General features: G+C 37.8%; 1 pseudogene; it reads left to right on the top strand.

Moving 5' to 3' along the window:
• Nucleotides 1–255: 255 nt before the first annotated feature.
• Nucleotides 256–15,818, top strand: LOC138889327 (uncharacterized; annotated as a pseudogene).
• The last annotated feature ends 3,137 nt before the right edge of the window (nucleotides 15,819–18,955 follow it).

Genomic DNA, 18,955 nt, shown 5'->3' on the forward strand with positions numbered 1-18,955 from the left:
TTCACGCCCTAAAAATTTTGGCGCCATTACTTATACGGTGTGCCTTGTGAGATTTATACTGACCATCGGAGCCTGCAACACTTGTTCAAGCAAAAGGACCTAAATTTGCGCCAGAGGAGGTGGCTAGAGTTGCTAAAGGACTATGATATCACTATTTTGTATCACCCGGGCAAGGCCAATGTGGTGGCCGATGCTTTGAGTCGCCGTTCAGAGAGTTTGGGGAGTTTAGCTTACCTACTAGCATCAAAGAGGTCTATGGCGATGGATATTCAGGTCTTAGCCAGCCAGTTTGTGAGATTGGATCTCTCGGAACCCAGTCGGGTTCTAGCTTACGTGGTTTCACGATCTTCCCTATTTGATCGCATCAGGGAGAGGCAGTATGATGACCCTCATTTGCTTGTCCTCAAGGACAAGGTTCAGCACAGTGATGTCAGAGATGTGAATATTAGTGATGATGGGGTATTGAGGATACATGGTCGGATTTGTATATCCAATGTTGATGGACTTCGAGAGTTGATTCTAGAGGAGGCCCATAGTTTGTGGTATTCTATCCATCCAGGTACCGCAAAGATGTATCAGGATTTGAGGCAGCACTACTGGTATAGGCGGATGAAGAAAGATATAGTGGGATTCGTAGCTCGATGTCTCAACTGTCAGCAGGTGAAGTATGAGCATCAGAGACTGGGTGGGTTGCTTCAGCAGATAGAGATTCCGGAGTGAAAGTGGGAGAGGATCACCATGGACTTTGTAGTTGGGCTCCCATGGACTTTGAGGAAGTTTGATGCTATTTGGGTGATTGTGGATCGGTTGACCAAGTCCGCTCATTTTATTCCTATGTGTATTACTTATTCTTCGGAGCGATTAGCGGAGATTTATATCCAGGAGATTGTACGTCTGCATGGTATTCTAGTGTCCATCATGTCAGATAGGGGTACTCAGTTTACATCACGGTTCTAGAGGGCCGTTCAGCATGAGTTGGGTACTCGGGTGGAGTTGAGTACATCATTTCACCCTCGGACGGACGGATAGTCCGAGCGTACTATTCCGATTTTTGAGGATATGCTCCGTGCGTGTGTGATTGAGTTTGGAGGGTCTTGGGATCAATTCTTGCCATTGTCGGAGTTTGCTTACAACAACAGTTTTCAGTCCAACATTCAGATGGCATCATATGAGGCTTTATATGGTAGACGGTGTAGATCTCCGGTGGATTGGTTTGAGCTGGGTGAGGCCAGATTATTGGGCACAGACTTGGTTAAGGATGCTTTGGAGAAGGTTAAGGTGATTCAGGATAGACTCCGTACAGCCCAGTCCAGACAGAAGAGTTACGCAGACGGGAAGGTTCGTGATGTTTCCTATATGGTTGGAGAGCGGGTTCTGCTTCAGGTTTCGCCTATAAAGGGCGTCATGAGATTTGGGAAGAAAGGGAAGTTGAATCCGAGGTTTATGGTCCCTTTTGAGGTATTGAGGCGTGTTGGGGAGGTTGCTTATGAACTTGCCTTACCTCTCAGCTTGGAAGGAGTTCACCCAGTATTTCATGTTTCGATGCTCTGGAGGTATCACGGTGATCCGTCGCACGTGTTGGATTTCAGTTCAGTCTAGTTGGACAAGGATCTATCCTATGTTGAGGAGCCAGTGGCAATATTGGACAGGCAGGTCAGAAAGCTGAAGTCAAAAAACATTGCATCGGTGAAGGTTTAATGACGGGGTTAGCCGGTCGAGGAGGCAACTTAAGAGACCGAGCAGGATATGCGCAGTCGTTACCCTCATCTTTTCACTACTTCAAGTATGTCTTTATGCTCGTTCGAGGACGAATGAATGTTTAAGTGTAGGAGGATGTGACGACCCAACCGTTCGTCTTAAGAATTTATGCCCCGATCCCTTATTAATTGCTTCCCCCAAGTTTAATTCTGCTATTTTTGATTTGCCGGGATGTTCGATTTTAAGTTTTCGGAGAGTTATGGGACACTTAGTCCCTAAATGAGAGCTTAAGTGTTGGAAAGTTGACCATAGTCGGAACAATATGAAGACGGCTTCAGAATGAAAATTCGATGGTTCTGTTAGCTCTGTTGGGTGATTTTGGGGTTAGGAGCATGTTCGGAGTGTGTTTTGGAGGTCCGCAGCTAATTTAGGCTTGAAATGCCGAAAGTTGAATTTTTGAAGTTTCCGGTTCGATAGTGAGATTCTGATCTGAGGGTCAGAATGGAATTCCGAGAGTTGCAATAGTTCCGTTGTGTTATTTGGGATGTATGTGCTAAATTTCAGATCATTTGGATGTGTTTTGGTTGGGTTTTTAATCGAAAACGGAATTCGGAAGATTTTAGAAACTTAGGCTTGAATCCGAAGTGTTTTGGTTGTTTTAATGTTGTTTGAGGTATTTTGAAGATTTGTACAATTTTGAATAAGGTTTTAGGATATGTTGATGCCTTTGGTTGAGGTCCCGGGGGCCTCGGGATGAATTCAGATGGTTAACGGAGGAAATATTGGAGTTGAGGTTGTTGCAGCAGCTGGTCTTCTGCTATTTTCGCATCTGCGGTTTGGTCACCGCAGAAGCGGCTAAAGGGCCGCAGAAGCGGCATTGTGTCAATTCCCCAGGAACCACAGATGCGGTGAAAAGCTCGCAGAAGCGGAACTGCTCCTGCGGTTAGCGGTTCGCAGATGCGGAATCTGGCACCTTAAGTGAAAGTCGCAGATGCGACATTTTTCCTCAGATGCAGTCCCAGGATCACAGATGCGAAACTTGCTGGGCAAAATGTTTTAAGTTCTGAAAATGGGACTTCGTCCCATTTTCTATTTTTACAAATTTGGAGCTCGTGGAGAGGCGATTTTCGGGAGATTTTTGAGATAAACAATGGGGTAAGTGATATTAACTTAATTTTGGTTAGATTACATGAATCTATTACTAGTTTTGGCATTTAATCTATGAATTTAGTTGGAAGAGTTTCAAAACCCTTTCGGATCGATTTGAAGATTTGAGGGTCGAAATGTTATGGGATTTGGATAATTTTGGTATGGTTAAACTCGTGAGAGTGCGATGTTTCTGGAAATATAAATTTTACCCGATTCCGAGACGTGGGCCCGAGGGGCATTTTGGTCATTTTTACATAATTTCGTGTATTAGGTTAGAATTTAATTGTAGAATCAATTACTTGAAGTGTTATTTATATTATGAAATTTAATTGAATAGATTCGGTTCATTTGGAGTCGAATACTCGTGGCAAGAATGTGGTGTCGGATTGATTTTTGAGTCGGTTCGAGGTAAGTGGCTTGTAGGGGTGTTCATGGTTCGGTTTGGATCGGTTTTTCCTTAAATAGAAACCAAACCAAGTAAGTCGGTTTTTCAAATATTAGAACCAAACCAATTAAGTCGTTTTTTCCTCGATTCGGTTTATGTCGGGTTTTGTCGGGTTTTTCGGTTATTTGTCAGTTTTTTCTTAAATATAAGACATACACTACCAAACACATATTCTGACGACCACATTTTCAACGTAACACTATCAATCAATTGCTCTTTGAGAAATTTATTATTTACCAAGATATATTGATGATAATTTAATCAAATAGTGATGAATAATTTAGGGACTCAATTAAAAATATATTATTTTTAACACGAAATGGATTCTTACACTTAACAAAAGAAATATTCCAACTAGAATGTAAAGGTAAAGAACTATACTAAAAGTGCAAACTATTAACATTTACCATAAATTTTTGAAACTTTGTATAAAAATATATATATATATATATATATATATATATAAGTGTAATAATAAATTTGAAATAGCTAATTCTATAGTCTGTTTGGTTCGGTTTTTATCGATTTCTTTTCCTGATTAAAACCAAAACCAAACCAAATTTGATCGGTTTTTAAAATTCAAAACCAAAACCAAACCAAACCAAAAAGTATCGATTTTTTGGTCGGTTTTGTTTGGTTTTCGGTTTGGTTCGATTTTTCGGGTTTTTATGAACACCCCTAGTGACTTGTCTAACCTTGTGTGGGGGACCTTCCCCTTGGTATATTTGGTAATTGAAATGCCTTGTACGTGAGGTGACGAGTGCGTACTTGTGCTAATTGTTGGAAATCCGATTTTCTTTAAGTAATTACTAGTATGTTTTCCTTTCCTGTTTTATTACTTGACTATTAAGCCTTCTGTTAGCTTAAGAAAGCATGTTATGATTTAATTGCTTTGATTGCTCAATCTGTTACCTGAACTCTGTGCAGCATGCTAAGCTAGAATCATTTGTTGCCTTAATATGAAATTTCCCTTCTCTGAATATTTTCTTGTTGCTGCTATGTATTTACATTGGGACTACGGATGTGGGATTCCTGTAGCTCCCCCTTGTTTGTTTACTTTGGGAATATAGGTTAGATTCCCGGGAGATCCCCCTACACATTTACTTTGAGACTACGGGTTAGATTCCGGGGAGATTCCCCTGCATATTTACTTTGGGACTACGGGTTAGATTCCCGGGAGATCCCCCTGCTTATTTACTTTGGGACTACGGGTTAGATTCCCGGGAGATCCCCCCTGCACAGTTATATGTAACTACGGGAATGCACCTAGTAGATTCCCCAGTATTGGGTATTTACATTTGGGAATACGGAACGAGATTCCGGTAGATCCCCGCACACTATGAGTTGGACTACAGGACGATATCCCGGGAGATCCATTGGATTCGTACATATGGGACTAGAGGACGGTATCCTAGGAGATACCCGATTGTTATTATTGGTGGTGAGCTATATTTCCTTTCCCTATTTACCTTGTTTCTTTATAGTTATTGTCATCCTGTACATCCTGTATTATTCCACTGCTGTACTCATTTATACTGTTCTGTTCTATACTGTTGACCTTATTATTTTATTTAACCTCAGTAGGGCCCTGATCTTCCTCGTCATTACCCAACCGAAGTTAGACTTGGCACTTACTGAGTACCACTATGGTGTACTCATGACCCTTCTACGCATGTTTTTCATGTGCAGATCCAGGTACCGCTAATCAGGCCTACTATTATTGAGGGAGACGACTGCTTACAGACTTCCAGGTACATCTGCCGCGTTCGTAGACCGAGAAATCCCTTTCTATTCATGCTTTTAGTATTTAGCCCTTCTGTACTTCTGTTCTTATTAGACAAAAATTCCGGAGTTAGAGCTATGTTGTATTTCTTTTTCTTAGCTTGTGATTCGTGGGTTTCCGGGTCTTGGATTTAGATATTGGTTTTTGAGATCTGTATAAATATGGTGTATGCCAAGCGACACATTTAACACTGTTATTACGTTAATTCCGTTTTAAATTGTTTTATTTCCGCAAGTTTTGGTTATCTTCCGCAAGTTTAGTCTTACCTAGTCGTAGGGACTATGTGCCGTCACGATGGTTCAAGGAGGGCAAACCGGGGTCGTGACAGTCTTCTTCCTTGCATCTTTTCTAAAATTTAACTCAAATCTTGCTCAAATCTACTCCAAATCACTTCAAATTAAAATTTTGAACTTCTTTTGATATTTTCAATCAATTGGAACAACACCAAATCCAAACAACTAACAAACTAAAAAATCCTATTTTCGAAAGCAAAGCTTTGAATGACCTTTAATGGTGGACTTCTACTCTTCAATTTTCTTACATTGCAACCAAAAGTTTACCAGAATATACCGCCAATTTTTTTTTAGTGCCAAATATATTCCCTTCAAAAAAGGATTGTTTTGACTTTTTAAATTTATGGATAACAATTGTTTTTCAAAAAAAAAAAAAAAGAAAAAGAAAGCTTAATCAGAAAAGAATGTATAAGGGGTTCCTTTCCCATTCAAAAGGTAGGAGCGGATGGGGTATCCTTTCCCAAGAGGTCGTTTGGTAGGAGGTATTAGAAAAAATAGAGCAAACATTAGCTCTATGTATTACTAATACTTTGTTTGGTATATATTTTCAACCTGTATATAACTAATATTTGTATCAGTTATATATCATACTTGGTGTTGATACCCAATTTTTCTCTCTATATTTTTTTATATGCATAAATACCCTTAAAATAACATACATATACATGTGTAAGCATGCACAAAACTTTTATAATTTTTCCCATAATTTTTAGGATTTAAATTGATTTATTTACTTCCATTTTATTCATAAAATCCCAATAATTATTTTCCAAATTATTGTTATGATGATTTATTCATTCAATCTCTATACTTATGCCAAAATATGGTTGATAAATTTTTTATGTATTTTTATAATTGCATTTGGTATTTTTCAAGCTAAATTGCATATAATTGCAATGTTAACCCATTTAATGTATAATTACATTTTATATGCATAAAATAGGTCCCTATATTTTTAAAATTATAATTACATATTTTAAATTATTTTTGTACACAAAATTATTTTTCATAAATTGTTTATTATTATTAAAAATTAAACAGGGAAAATTGGCTATTTAAATTATAGCCAGATTTGGATTTCAATTGTAGCCTAAATCGAACCCAACCCCAACCCAATTTCCTACCCAATTGCTCGACCCAGACCCTATATACACTTACCCAAACTCGGAACCCATTTATCCGATCAAATCCTGGCCGTTGATCTCCTAGATCAACTGTCCATATCAACCCTTTCCCTTTTTAATCCCTAACACCCCCTAACCCTAATCACTCTCTACACACCGCCGCCTTTAGATTCTCTCATCTTCTCTCTTTTCTCAATCTAGCCCTAGCCTCTTTCAACCGCCCCCTTCTCTGGTGACCACCCTTCAACTCCAAGCCTCCAATGGCTCCTCCTTTTTCCACGCTCATCTTCTCTGAGGTGTTCAAGGGCCCTGGGTCACACCGACTCGCATCTAGGGTTTGCTATCTGGTATGTTCTTGGCTATCTTAGTATGATTCCAAGTGAAATCCTGTTATACTTGTTACGATCCTTGAGATTTTGCCAGGTTCTTTCATCTATACTTGGGTTTATTCTAAAACCCTATTTTTGCTTACATCTCTTAGATCTATACGACTTTTGAACGATTTGAGTCTTCTCCTTTAATGTTTTTTACTGTTCTCGAATCTCTTTTACAAAAATCATCGATTTCAAGTCATTTTCATCTTTTTCTAAAGCTAGGATTTTCGGAACTGCTTCTACACTTTGTTTAAACTGATTCTTTATGTTTGAAACTTCTATCCTTGCATATCTTGACTGATTCTATGTTTTTACTGTTTTTTCAACTCGCCTATGTTAAAAGCCCTAATTTTTTTAGATCTTCTTTATTTTAGTTCTGTGTGCTAGCATGACTACTCGATTCTTGTTAAGTTTCTGTGGTTATCGTGCTTCGAATACATTTTACTGAGTCCTTAGCCTACTTATATCACCTCTATGTGATTGTATTCATCTTGGTTGTTCCAGACTTGCCTCTTTCTGTCGATATTGCTGACCTTGCCTGTTTGCTACGTCTGTTTGTTTTTATCTATTTATATGTTGAGTATAGAATCATAACTCCCTCTTGATTGATTCTGATTTCCTTATTTTATGGTTTGATTGAATTATTTTTCTTTTAAACCTTAAATTTCTACCTCGTCTGTTTAAATTGTCTGATCCCCCTACCTTATTTGCTGCAGTACTTTATTCTTACTGAACCATTTCCTTTTCTGAACTTAGTCCTAATTGTTTACCCTATGTTTACTGAACTTTGATTCTTTCCTTATTAGTCATATACTAATTTTCTTGCCTTATATGCTACTGGTTCTTACCGTTTGAATTAATTCCCTTAACTTAAGGGAACACTTTCCTTGACTTTCTGACTGACTGATTCTGAGTTCCTTAATTACTATGCTACTATGATTCTTACCTTATTTACTACCTGCTTTCAACTATAAATACTCTAGTCTTTCATTAGCATAACACATGAACTCTTGGTTCAAAATTATCTCTCACACTTAAAACTTTATGCTCTTTATACCACTTGCTACTACTTTAAGTTAGCCGGCTGCAAGCCAAGGCTAACTATTTGTGTTCTCTTGTTCTTTCACTCTACTTACTATCCTTTTCACTGGTATGTTCTAGTTTCAATTCAAAGTTCCAACAATAATATGTTTCTCTTATTGCTTTAGTTCATTTTGCTACTAGTTTGCTTCTATTTGTGGTTTTGTTGTGAAACTTGTAGTTGATAGTTACATTATTAGCATGTTATTATGTCTTCCCCTTCCTTTAGATCAGTATATTCCCTCTTTATGTGTGTTTCTGAGCATGTATTACCAATTATCTCTTACTTTTTGTGTACTTACTATCATATACTCCATGAATCCCCAAATCCCTATCACCCCTTTATGTGGTTGTGTTCTTCATGTCTGGTTTTGTGACTATGCCAGGGTCAACTGTTTCTGAGCATGTCTAAACTAGTCCTAAATCTTTGCTGGGTTATGTGTTTGCAGTCAAATATTCTATGTATCCCAAACCCCTTGATCCTTGTGTGTGACTACTGAGTTTACTTGGTTCTGTGAACTAGCTATGTATAAACCTGTCCTAAGTTGTTCTGACTTTTGTTCATCTCTTCAAACAGTTTCTGTTGTTTTACTAAATTATTTTCAAACAGACTTTTGTTTTAATACAGTTTTTACTAAAACCTTTTAACTTGTGTCAATCACTTTTTACTCTACTCTTAGTCAATAAGTTCTGCCCCCTCTAGTATGTGTACTGCCTTGGGATCCTTTGAAAACCCTCTGAACTCTGGCATACTGAGGCTGGCCCTTCCACACTGCACTTGTTCAATTCTTGGTTACCAAGTCTAGGTGTAAGCACTGCCCGGGATCCTTGAGATCGTTAGGGAACTCTGATGCACCTAGACTATGTCATTGTCTATGGAATTGAGGCATTTGAGGCCACTGGAGGCTTTGGGAAATCTGAGCCTAAATGAAGGCTCCCTATAGAATAGCTTCTTATTTTTTCTTACTTACTTATGTAATTCATTCATTGGTCTGTAATAACTTGTAAACAGATATTGGGGTATTTAGTGAAAGGGTGGGCAGATACATGTTTTATGGGATAATTCTGGTAAAAATCATGCTCATAGGACTTTAGTTTTTAATCTGATTGCTTTGCCAAATAGAAATCATGCTCATAGGACTTTACTTTTTAATCTGATTGCTTTGCCAAATAGAAATCATGTCCATAAGACTTTAATTTTAAATTTGTTTGCTCTACTAAATAGAAACCATGTTTACGAGGCTTTACATCTTATCATGTCCAGAAACCATGCCTATAGGATTCGGATAATTTCGTAATAAGAATCATGTTTTCATTGTCTTAAAATCAGATTAATTAATATATATCATGCCTATAGGATGTGATTTAACCCGGATTCAGTTATAACAAGTGTTATGTATGTTTTCCTACCTGCAAATCGTTAAAATCAGTATTACACTTAGATATCATGACTATAGGGAACCATATTCGAAATTCTGCCGGTCAATCTAATAAATCAACTTAGTCCACGTTTAGTCATTTCTGGATTGGTTTAATTAAATATTTCATATTTCCTGAAAAAAGTTCTTTAAAACTGTCTCAACCTATCGTTAGATATCACGCCTATAGGTATTAAAAAAGTTTGTTTCAAAACATGCTTTGTTTTTGTACAACTGTGCTAATCAATTCTCCGCGTATAGGCAAGCCCTTAAGGCATTTTTTTTTCAAACCTACAACTCTGAAACTGTTTCTATTGCTTGATGTTTTCTAATCCTAATAGGTCTTTAAAATCGATAGGCAATTGCTAGGGTTATCATTTTTGAGTCTAAAATAAGTTTTTTGTTTTTGCATATTCACCTAGATATCCTGCCTTAGGACACTGTCTAATGAAAGCCCTTAATTGTGCTTGAGTCGTACTATTTATGTGCTTGTTTGAGGAGGAAACTTTGAGCCTCTAATTGCTCCATTTATGTACTAAAAGTCCTAAGTGTTTTGATTGTCACCTTAGAATTTTCACCTTTTAAAACCTTAGGGGTCCGTCTAGAACCACCTATAGGTAGAGGTCCAAACTCCCTCCAGGACCATTAAGAAGGGACGGGTAGCAACACGCAACAGAAATTGTTGACCAAACACTCGATTGCATGATCACTAAGGGGACGGGAAATGTAGATATGGGATATAATGACTACGCGCTAATGTCACGTGTAGCCCCCATTGAGAAGTGTTTACCGGATATTGTGTGGGGTGATCCTATAGGACAACCAACCTAGGACCCCTCTTTACCAAATTCCTTTTTATTTAAACCTTTGTTTTACAACTTGTCCAAATCTTTACTACTTGAGTTATCCCAACGTGCTTTGCTTGCGACCTATTTGATTTAATTGTTTACTTGTAATTGACTAATTTGTAAATATAAGTTCGGTCGGGACCCACAGTTGTGGACCAAGAGGGGCGCCTAACACCTTCCCCTCGAGGTTACTTCGAGCCTTTACCCTAGTCTCTGGTAATGCAAACCAACCCAAGAGTTAATCGCTCTAGGTGCCCTAACGCATCATAATCCGGGTGGCGACTCTTCAAATACCCAATTCTCAAAAGGAAATGAGTCATTACACCCCGTGAATGTCGAAATCCGGACTTCCCCATCAAAAAGAGGAAAAAAGGGGGAGCGACACTTGGTATAATCCTATGTATAAGTAATGCATAGAAAACCATGGTATTAGTAATACCAAGGCTATTAATGCATGCATTAGTATGGTTAAAGATAAAATTGTCCTTAAAACCCTTGAAGCTAGAGAATATGGAGGGCATTTTTGTAAACAACTATTTTTCTTAAAAATTCTGCAATGCATTATAATTTTAATACACCACACCAAACAGTAGATAAGAAATAATATATGCATAACTAATGCTTGCATTACTAATCCATGCATCACTAATACACCTTATTCCGCACTATTCTTATACACCCTACCAAACAAACCCTCAAATGACATGATTGTAGAAACGGATTAGGGCTTTACTTTCAATGTGGGACTTTTCCTTCTATTCAGACTTTGTCGCGCCAACATAGATATTAAGTACCTAATAAAAAAGAAAAAGAAAAAAAAAAAACGACAAAGCCTCGAAAAATAATTGAGGAAAAAAATCATTGACTTTTCTCATTCCGATCAGCTTCTATCATCGGACAGCACAAAGCGAAAATAGTTGAGGAAAATAACCATTGACTTGAGTCAACGCATTTCTCATTATCTTCTATCATTGGCCAACAATATTTTGTGTTGAAAGGCCAAAACAAGGCCACATATCAGATATTTTTGATTATCCGTATTATATAAATATGAATATTTGATCTGATTCCTCTTATAAATTTGCAGGTCAGCTCTCATCATCCAGGAGAAGCAAGAGAACCAACGAAAGAAGAAAACAGCCAAACCAAAAAGGTATTTTTTTTTTTTTTTTTTTTTTTGCAATTTTCTCGTTATATACTAAACATATAAATATATTATATTCTTTGCTACTTCAAGTTAAATGACATGACACATAGATTGTTTGCTCCAGTTTTCTAAAGGCCAAAAGTAATTTTTTTTATGAAGCACTTACTTTAGAGAATGAAAGTGTTCCGCCAAGTTTATGGCGAATAATGAAGTGTTCTTAAGTAGTAACAAATTATTTTTAGTTTTTAAGCAGAAGCGAAAATAGCGTCTCCAATAAGTGTTTTATTTATTTATTTTTAGAACAAGAGTTGATGTGTGGTATTTTTTTTTGGGACTTTTCAAATCGAATTCTGCAATGAACAATAATAGCCATCTATGACTAGATATTAAAAGAATTTGATACCAGACCATTTTAACCCGATTTCCCACTCGCAGGAATCAGGGCATTTGCATCTATACCCGATTTTAAGGTCACGATTGAAGCTATACTTACTCTGCAAAAAAAATTGCAAACCTACCCACTTTATGATTAACTTCAGACTTATCGGGTCTGAAGTTAAAAAAAAAAATAATGTGAAGTGCAATGCACTTAAGGCAAATTAAGTCTAAAGTGCAAAAATTGCGCGTAAGATACACTTAAGGCCAAATACGTCTATTTCATGAACTTAAGGTTAGAGAGGTCTAAAGCGAAAAAATTGCACTTCAGAGGCACATAAGACCAAATAGGTCTGAAGTGCAACCAATGGTTTCATGCACTTAAGGCCAAAAAGATCTGAAGTGCACGCTGAAGTGGAAAATTTGCACTTCAGATTCACTTAAGGCCAAATAGGTCCGAAGTGCAACCAATCGTTTCATACACTTAAGACCAATAATTCTGAAGTAAAAAATTTGCACTTCGAATGCACTTAATGTCAAATAGGTCTGAAGTACAACCAATGTTTTCATGCACTTAAGGCCAAAGAGGCCTAAAGTCTTTGGCCTTAAGTGCAAATTGCCCAAAAGTAATAATTTGTTCGTCGAATTTTAACAATCTAATACATGATTTAATATCTTAATCTACTCCAAATGAGAAAAATAAAGTGCCGCAACAGCTCACCACTGTAAAACATCATAAACTACCTTAAAATATGTTCACAAAACACCATATAATTAAAAGCACTATAGAAGAAGAAAGAGGAGGAGGAGGAGGAGGAGAAAAATGATTGAAGTTGTTTAAACTTTGGGTACTACTTATAAAAATATTTAAAAGTGGGTACATGTTAAATGGGGACGACCAAATAAAACGCCGTGCAATTTTTACGTTGGAATTAATGGTCATGAAAGTTAAGCAAGAGGGATGACACACTCTATTAGATTACACTAATAAATCACCGAACTCTACTGTTTCATCAAACTACAGAACATGGGGTCTTTCTCTCTCTCTCTCTACCCCTCCCTCCCTCACTCTCTCTCTCTCATTCTATCTCTCCCTCTCCCTCACCCTCAACACGTACAAGCAATACCTTTCCATTTTACTTTATAGTTGTGAAGGAAACTTGAAGCACTTGTAAAGTTGTCTCTGTATGATATGTCATGAGTACGAGTTATGGAAGAAACCACTAAAACTAGCATTAGGGTAGGTTGTCTATATCACACTCCTTAGGATACGACCATTTTCCGCATTTATATGAGCGCGAAATACCTTGTGAAACTGGATGCCCTTTTTGTTTTTGTCTGTATTTTCGTACAAAAAGAAACAAAGGTAGGAAGTGTTTAGGAATTTAGTTTTTTATTTTTGATTTGATTTATAGATATAGCCAATGAACATAATACGTTTGGTTTGATGAATGAAAAAACTTAACCAAACCGGCTTATGTACACCCTTCTCTGTCCTATTGTTATCATGAAGTTTTGCTTATACTTTCTTTTCAAGCAGTTTCACAGTCTGTTTGGCGAAACTGCAAAAATCAGCTTATTTTGAAAAGTGCTTTTTCTCAAAAGTACTTTTGGTGAGAAGCAGTTGGTGTTTGGTTAATTAATTTAAAAAGCACTTATGAGCATCAATTAGTATTTGGCCAAGCTTTTAAAAACTATTCGAAGTGTATTTTTCTCAAAAGTGCTTTTCAAAAAAATGCTTTTGGAGAGAAGCTATTTTTTTTGCTTCTCCAAAACTACTTGTGCTTCTCCTTAAAGTACTTTTTTCCCCAAAAGTTTGGCCAAACATTTTAACTTTGAAAAAAAGCACTTCTAGGATTAAAGAAGCTTGACCAAACAGGATATCATCCTCAAACTTTTGTAATTTAGCTTGAAACTCCTATTGCAAAAAATTATGACTCATTTTCATTAATTACAGATAGAAGAAGGGGATCAATTAATCGAGACAAATCAAATTCTTGACGTAATATATTTAGATTTGTACCATTCAACTACCAAATCATGTACCATATTTAGAGTAAGTGTGGGGCTAAGTGAATCAAATCCAGATGCTTGTAAGCCAATGTTGGTCTTTATTGGTCCTTACCATAAGAAGAATTTACAACTACGCTCGATGGAGAATTATAAATTGCGTTACCTACAACGATTTTTAAGGAGTGAAAACTTGCATTTGTGAATTGGAGAAATTGAAATATGAGGCACTAAAAGTGTTATGATGATATAGAGTATATTTATAGTGACAACAATACTGTTCAAGTCCACGCCATCATCGTAAATTCGTGGGCCCATCAGAAATGACATAATAAAAAATAGTGACTGTTCCTCGTTTTTTGGTGTTTTAGAACAATAAAACAGAAATTCGGGATAATTTTCAATTTTTGTATGCTAAATCTACGCCATCATCATGAATTCAAGAAACGACCTCCGAATCGCCTAAAAGTTTGTGTTCAATAGAAGAAGACATTATTATCCCCTAAAGTTGCACATATGGCCAAGTACGTCGAGATTTGTTATTATTAGAAAACCGACTTCTTTTCGTTGTCCTTACTAAGCTTCACGACATGACTATGGATCCAATAGTACCACTCATAAAATTCTTCCTTCTTGAAGATAAGCCCTGCATCCTTTCTTGAGACTGAAACTGATGCCAAAAACATCAAATATTTACTTCAACTAGTACACATGTCATGTCACCCTTTGGAGAAGGGAACTAGCCTTACTAATGAGAATCCTAGTTTGGAAATGGAACATTTTAGGAAAAGCTTATGTTGGAATCCTTTAAAAATGGTTAGGTTGAAAAATATGCCAAATGATAAGGACCACCAAACATGGGATGCTAACATGCCAAATGAAAAAGAGCTCCGCGAAGTTAGAGTTACATTTTCAAAAGTTGGAGGAAGATCACAACCTTGGAGATAACACAACTTTATTTGACATTAAATTTGAGAATGAAGTGACGACAATTATTTGTTTTGAAGTCTTTGACAGTACGAAGACCAACCTGAGAAATTAAATCTTATAGCATACGAGCAACAATCATCTGATGTACATCCTCATTTTAGTTTTTAGGGCGAACTTGAATTATAAGTTTGCCATCATCAAAAAGGGGAAAGTTGATAGGTTATATGTGTATCCCTATTATATTTTGATGATCTAATAAACTTGCCGATAAGAACAAGATAAGGAACCTGATACACAACCTCAAGAACTTAAAGATCAACAAGTCTCCAATTGGAGAGACAGTCAACTCTTCAGGGTCAAAGGAACAACAGAGGGAATAACAGAGGGAACAACAGAGGGACCAGATAGCTATCAGTTCCCAAGGAGATTGTACAAGTCAACTGCCCCAGCTGTAAAGTTGCTGTCTGCACACGCTACAGTACAGAAACAGTGCAACAATCAACTTTATGGAGAATACCCTTTAGCTAACTTGCTTACATCATTCAAGTGATGTCACAAATGAGATATTAACATCAAGCAAAGGTAAAACAAATCACTTACTATTCAGGAACTCATCAAGCATTCTCTAAAGTCTGTGTCAATCTTGCAAGTTATTCTCAAGGGCATCAAGAATGAAGAACAACATAACCAAGGACCAATTCCATGTATTGAAGTTATTACATATCTTTAGTTGTGTTGTACCTTTGTTAAAATGCTCTACGTGTAATTTCTACTTAGCTTAGTTAGAAGCATTGTGTAGAAAATCTTTATAAATCATAAACCCTTGTGTTTCTGTCTTGACTAGAGTTAGTCGAGTTGTAAAGTCTTTGTAATAGAATTATTACAAAGTGACTTGTAATAGAGTGTTACAAGTTAGTGAGGAATTAAGAGGTTAATTCCTAGGTTACAATAGGTTTTAATATAAAGTTGCTCAGTAGTGAAGTTGAAATCCTACAAAGGTAGGTCGTGGTTTTTGATCCCTTGAGCTGGGAATTTTCTACGTAAAACTCCATTGTGCCATTTACTTACTGCAGTGTGCGTGTGTTCTGTGGGAACTAATAGAGAACCTGGTTCTTTGTAGAGTTTGGTGGACCCTTAAATTCTATCATTCTAGATATTTCAGTAATTTTTTCATTTTCATGGATTATCTTATCGACTCAGACAAAGATGTGAGTTTCCTTTGCCAAAAAGGAATTATCAAGAATGATGTATTGGTTAAAATCTGACCGCCACGACCAGGTTACCCACGATCCCTTTTTAGCAATCGGGTAGTGGAAGACAATAGGGCCAACTTCATTTCTCCTTCAAGATATCCGACACATCGAAAAGAGCAATGCCTAAAGTCACGACCAGAACACACCACTACCCAAGCGCACCAAGTCACGGTGGGGATCAAGAGGGTTCGACTATATATATAGCCTAGGAAGGCTTTCAAAAGGGGGCTGGCTATCTCTCCCTTTCCCTCTCTCTAGAAAATATGTAAACATACCTCTTTAAAGAGATTAGAGGATCGATGATCCCAAACTTTCATGAGATCCAAAAAGGGTCCTAAGGTTCTTGTATTTGTCTATCATTTATCTTTATCAAATGAAAGAAGATCTGACTCACTCAAGATCGGGTGAATCTTTTCCTTTATTTACACTTTATTTCCACTTAATGTTACTTAATGTATCTTTCTTTATGCTATTAAATCTAGCCATAATCGCCGTCGACATTTATACTCGGTTATGTTTTTTACTTCGTATTATTCATCTCGGATCTAGAGTTAATTATCTTTAACTAGGATTTACCCCTTGATCTTTGATTGATTTGTTCAAAAAGGTTTTAGAATCTTTTGTGCCAAACAATTTGGCGCCATCTGTGGGGATTTTCTAGTTAAAATTTTAGTTTCCACTAGATCTGGAATTCAATTCCAGCTCCACATTCTGTTCATGGTAGATATTTCCTAGTACGGCTATCTACCATAACATGGAAAGACGAAATAGCTTTTCTAAACTCTCTTTCGCTTGTGCAACTTCAAATTTTTAATATACTATCCGTATAAGAGAATATTCATACAACTTCTGTGTTCTTTAAATGCCAAATCAAAGGCGCTTCTTATCATTGGATAAATTTGATTATATATTTCAACTGTAGAAAACAGATAAGTGACTTCAAGGACTTATGAGTTCAATTGTATTAAATGAAAAGAGCTTGGACATAGAAGCTAAAAACGTCCAAGTTACAAAGATGGAAGGGCTGCAATTGCACAAAACAAACCCAAGAAAATGACAGCCCATAGAATGTCAGAGTGGAAAAAGAGGGCAAATAGAGGAATCTTAACTTTATGTTTGAAATATCATATCTTTCTGTACTGGGCCCTTTTAAGCAACTCCAGTTAACTGATAAGAATATTACAGCCTCCCAAAAATATGAGACAATAATGTGGATTTGCAAGAAGGCGCACAAAAGAGATATGGTCATCTGGTGCCCTCTTCTTACCCAACTATTCCTCTATCAGATAATATGCTATCTGTAACTCAACAAAAAAACTTTACTAAAGCGGACAACCACGCCAAAATTGGTAGCGTCCACTGAAAGCATAATTGGAGAAGGGAATATGGTCACTCCTCTCAACTCGTCGACCGATCAAATCGAGGTAACGAATGCTTTTATTTTGTTTTAACTGACTATTTCTCTTAGTGGAATAGAAGCAGGAGCAATCCCCCAGGAAATACATCATATTCTCCAATGCAAGCAAAAGTAAGCAAACTGGGACTCCCCTAGGAAATACATCATATTCTCCAATGCAAGCAAAAGTAAGCAAACTAGGACTCCCCCATGAAATACATTATATTCTCCAATGCAAGAAAAATTAAGCAAATTGGGACTCCCAGGGAACACCATTTAAGGCCAAGGGCCTTCGCCAAAGAAGAAAAGTTCAACCTTGATCAAACAACGACGGGTTAACATTTCGACAAGTTGAAATAACACCTTTTAAGGCCAAGGGCCTTCGCCAAAGAAGAAAAGTTCGACCTTGATCGAACAACGAAGGTTAACATTTCGTTAAGTCGAAATAACACCCTTTAAAGACAAGGGCCTTTGCCAAAAAAAGAGGAGGTCGAACCCGTACGGCCAAGAGCCATCACCAAAAAAGAGGTTGACCCATACGGCCAAGGGCCATCGCCAAAAGAAAAGAGTTCGACCTCGTTCGAATCACGGCCAAGGGCCATCGCCAAAAGAGAAGAGTTTGACCTTTTTCGAACCACGACCAATGGCCATTGCCAAAAGAGAAGAGTTCGACCTCGTTCGAACCACGGCCAAGGATCATTGCTAAAAGAGAAGAGTTCGACCTCGTTTGAACCACGGCCAAGGGCCATCGCCAAAAGAGAAGAGTTTGACCTCGTTCGAACCACGACCAAGGGCCATCGCCAAAAGAGAAGAGTTCGACCTCGTTCGAACCACGGCCAAGGGCCATCGCCAAAAGAAAATAGTTCGACCTTGTTCGAACTACGGGCAAGGGCCATCGCCAAAAGAGAAGGGTTTGACCTTGTTCGAACCACGTGCAAGGGCCATCGCGAAAAGAGAAGAGTTCGACCTCGTTCGAACCACGACCAAGGGCCATCTCCAATAGAGAAGAGTTTGACCTCATTCGAACCACAGCCAGAGGCAATCTCCAAAAGAGAAAATGGCCCTAAAGAGAAGAGTTCGACCTCATTCGAACCACAGCCAGAGGCCATCTCCAAAAGAGAAAATAGCCCTAAAGAGAAGAGTTCGACCTCATTCGAACCATGACCAAGGACCATCTCCAAAAGAGAACAGTTCGACCTCGTTCGAACCACGGCCAAGGGCCATCGCTAAAAGAGAAGGGTTTGACCTCGTTCGAACAATGGCCAAGGGCCATCGCCAAAACAAAAGAGTTCGACCTCATTCAAACCACGGCTAAAAGCCATCGCCAAAAGAAAAGAGTTCAACCTCGTTCGAACCACGGCCAAGGGCTATCGCTAAAAGAGAAGAGTTTGACCTCGTTCGAACCACGGTCAAAGGCCATCACCAAAAGAGAACAGTTTGACATCGTTCGAACCACGGCAAAGGGACATCGCCAAAATAAAAGAGTTCGACCTCGTTTGAACCACATCCAAGGGCCATCGCCAAAAGAAAAGAGTTCGACCTCGTTCGAACCACGACCAAGGGCCATCGCCAAAAGAGAAGAGTTCGACCTCGTTCGAACCACGACCAAGGCCATTTCCAAAAGAAAAGAGT

The sequence above is a fragment of the Nicotiana sylvestris genome, chromosome 4, assembly GCF_000393655.2.
Source record: "Nicotiana sylvestris chromosome 4, ASM39365v2, whole genome shotgun sequence".
Taxonomy (NCBI): Eukaryota; Viridiplantae; Streptophyta; class Magnoliopsida; order Solanales; family Solanaceae; genus Nicotiana; species Nicotiana sylvestris.